Raw genomic sequence first — 4,243 nt, forward strand, 5'->3', positions numbered from 1 at the left:
TTTACACCTAGCCGTCTCGGACAAGGGCGAAAAATCTTGGAGGGCTCGAGTGCAAGTTGCGCACGTTAAAGATCCCTTGGTGGTCTAAAATCGATAAGAGTAGGCTTCGGCCACCACCCGGGCAAAATTCTAAATTTCCTGCCAACTGAAAATATTAGGTGTGTCCCGCGCGCTCATATGACCTTATGCAGTTGCGAGCGCCGTAAAACACTTTACAAAAACAAACAGTGAAAGCTACGCATGTGCCGTTCTATTGCAAGTTGTCACAAACAAGGTAGTCACGAGTTCGCTCTCTTTTCCGATACATTTTCATCCGCTTTGTACTTGACAACATGCTGATGAAATTGTCCAAGACAACCGCATATTGCCAATGATAAAATAAATGGTTGTCTTAGATAGGTGGACGCCTCGGACAGCGTCATTATAATACAAAAAAGCATGGGAGGGGGGGGGGGGGGGGGGGGGGGTTGGAAGCGGCAGTTTGTACAGGTGATTGTTATCTTGAACAAGTGGCTGTCAGAGCAGGTTGCACATTAAAATTGTGTATCTTATTCTTCAGAAAACGCAAAAGGCTACGGGCAGCCCTGGTCTAAGGTAAGGCACGAGTGGGAGTGACGATTTAGGAAAAGGCCCAGGCCAGACAGACAAGTACAGTTGAACCTGCTCTAACAGCTCCAGGAATAAGACAATCACCTGTACAAACGGCCACATCCCAGTCCCCCTTCCGTGTTTTATACATCATGATGATACTGCGTATGACGCCTTCTATCTGAGAAGGCAACAGTTCACCTCTACAACAGGACAATTTCGACTGTTTTTCGTCAGAACCAAGGTAGTTTTTTTAAAGAACTAATGGCTCACCAAAGACATGCTCATTTGGAGTGTGCAACAAAACTCGATCGGTGTTTGTGGTGAAACAGTTAGGCTCTTCCATGTCGCACGCAGAAAATCCGAGTTCGATTCTTTCTCGAATAGGGAGAATTTTTTTTTTGAAGTGCCTGTGTATTTCTGCTGAGATATGCTATCCCTCTCCGTACAGGTTAGCCCTGACAGACAGCGTCGGAAACCCGCCTCCTAAATGATCTAAATTGTGTCTATGGGGGCGTTAAAATACCTACGTTTTAAAACTATCGTAACATGGGGAGAAAGGAAGAGTTTGCGCCAATGCACCCTCAGTCAACCCCTGACCTCAAGTGAGAAAGGAATACAACAACGCAATGACATCCCAATAGTTGACAAGACGGTACTGTCAGAGTGTAATACAGGACAAAGACATGCCATGGCAGTGATGAAATAAAGATTACCAGTATCTGAGGGGCAGTTGGTAGACACCAGAGACTGGTAGACACTTTGCCAATTCACGCAGAAGTTGATTCCCATGTAAGTAGAGTTTTCAAAGAGCATATTATTTGTTTTTGTGCTTGGGTGTTGTATCTGTCTCAGTCTGGGCTGGCCTTGTCAGGCAGGGCCGAAGCCTGCCTCCTAAATAATCTAAACTGTGGTCATTATTTATTTGCATTTTTTAAAGCCTAATATTTTACACTTTTTCCTTACATTATTTATGTTAGACACAGTGCGGATGGCTTTTTTTTTTTTTTTAAAGAAACGATAAACAGCTGCGCTGGTGTTTAAATAGTATTTGGTTTCAATTCACAGCTATCAATATATGACTTAATAATTAATAAAAACTCTGGCATGTTTTGGCTTGTTGCCACGTTCAAGTTCCCTGAGCTGAACTTGCAGGTCTATCTTAGGGGCACACTCTAATGACCGCCTGGCTAATGAGGATTACACCAACATTGTTTTATCATGTCTAGGAATGCGTGCTCATACAGGGTTTTTCGAGCTTTTCACATGCTTCAACGATCTTACAGGTGCCTCAGTGGGTGGTTGGCGGGCGCTCTGGTGTGGTTTGCTCCTTCTTTCATATCAAACATTATATCATCCATAGCTCTCTTTCGGTTTTATTGTGTGTGTTACTACCTGGTAAAATCTTTAATCTTTGGCATATCATCGCAACGGCCGTAAAACTCTTATTAAAACTAAAAGAAATGCACCGGGATCTGTGACGTCTGCAGATAATGATAACTTGTAATAAACCGACTTGGTGAGAGACCTTTACATACCATTGTATTAACTGGGAGCACGATGGGGTTTTTTTTTTTCATCACAAAAATTAACCCTCTTCCATTCTTTACATGAAATATTGTTCCATATGGAGTAAATCGTCAAAAGTAATGTTTTAGAATAATTTATCTTCAAACAGTATACTTTTTGGTCATTCTGAACAATCCGCCCCTAACAGTAACTACCACATTAGTACATTTTACTTATTACACTTACTTTACGTTACTGTATCCTTCTTCTGTCGGTAGCAGTTGTTGAGAGGATATGCAATTTTCGGTCAAGGATTAGTTGGGTGGCTTCTTTTGTTGATATATTATTATTCTTTTGGAAGACCTCTCTAAAGCCATCCAGCCAAGTTTTTACACGGTCTGCACCCACCCTTATATCCTGACTCTTTTGAGTTGTAAGCTTGTGCAGCTGGTTGATTTGGTGACTTTTTCACCAGTTGACCGAACCACTTGATTCTTTTCTGTTCTATGGGTTCCATAAATGGTTTAATCCCTGCTAAATTTCGGACAGTTTCGTTCTTTATGCAGTCCTTCTTTGTAACGTTCATTAGTTTTTTTAGGCATGCGTCCCATCTCACAGGCAATGATCTTCCTTTGTCGTGGGTGCTCAGCCGCCATGTCAGGCATTGGTAAGTCAGTGTTGGACTGGACAATATGCTGTTAATAAGTTGTCTTGTTCACTTCCATTGGTAGATGTTTATGAGTGAGTATTTGGCCAATTGATAGGTTACTTATTACTTTCCATGAGCATTAAATAAGGTCTCCTCCCGAAAAAAATGAACCCGTGTTCTTGAGCTACCCGACTACTTAACTCGGGACTGTGGTTGGAGTTATCATGTTCTGCTCAAGCCCGCAACTCAATCGTTACCCTCTCAAATGAGGACGCTATCAGCATTGCTTATAACTCTCTCAGAACCAGCTTTTTCCATGAGACTAAATATTAGTTCTGTCTTCAAGGAAAGTACGTAAAACATGCTCATGATAACTACTGATGATTGACTAACAGAGTAACAAATCAATCGTCAACTTTAACAGACAGACAGGAAATTAGATAAATAGCAATATATTTGTCTCCTTTTCTGGGAGCTTTTTGGCCTACTGGACATAAAGAGGTGTTTTGGGAGACACACTCCATACTAAAAAGATTGGTCATTTAAGGTTTTAGCAAATCGGATGCTCCACTATCTGATGGGTATGAGGGTAATCGGACTTGAAGCCATAAGACATCACCCAATCATAGATAGATAGATAGATAGATAGATAGATAGATAGATAGATAGATAGATAGATATATAGATAGATAGATAGATAGATATAAAAATAGGAAGCGTTTAATATGGGATTTTGGTGAGTTTAAAAATCAAAGCCAAACGTCCTTTATCTTCGGCACAGCAGTTTTTTTTTTTTTTTGGTAGCTTAAAACATCGCTATTATAATCTCTTCCATATGATAACATAATGTGTTTTGCCTGGATCAACTGACGTGATTATCTATCTTCTGTTTTAGTCACATTCTCGGGGATACAGGTCAAGGTCGAGAGACGCCACTGTTGCCAAAGGTCAAGGCCAACCACGAGACGTCAACTTTTCTTGAACTACAGCACTTTATGTATCAGTCTCAGACCGGGTACATCCCCGATCAGTTTTGGGAAGGACATACGGGACTGCTCCACCCATAGCCCTTCCTTCTCCAACTGTTTCATGAATGGTCCCAGACCTGTTTCATACCACGGCATGCTGAGGCCTGCTTCGCGAAACACGCTCACTATGTAGCCTCCTGGGGAAACGGGAGAAAAGAAAGGAGCTTTTAGTTTGAGTTTCATTTAGAGTTTTACGGCACTTGCCACACAAATACGTCAATTCTTTGGAAGAAAAACTGTAACTGTCTTTATGCCCCCATTGACACAATTTAGATCATTTTGGAGCCGGGCTTCTAACACTACCTGCCAGGGCCAATCTGGACTGAGAGGGTTTCAGTACCCAAGCAGAAAGACAGAGTTACCCGATGTAAACTTTCTCCCCTCTCAGGAATCGAATTTGGGTCTCCTGTGAGCGACAGCGAAGTGGCTAACCGCTACACCACAGATGCAGGTACACATAGGTCATTAT

Source organism: Aplysia californica, unplaced genomic scaffold (assembly GCF_000002075.1).
Source record: "Aplysia californica isolate F4 #8 unplaced genomic scaffold, AplCal3.0 scaffold00316, whole genome shotgun sequence".
Taxonomy (NCBI): Eukaryota; Metazoa; Mollusca; class Gastropoda; order Aplysiida; family Aplysiidae; genus Aplysia; species Aplysia californica.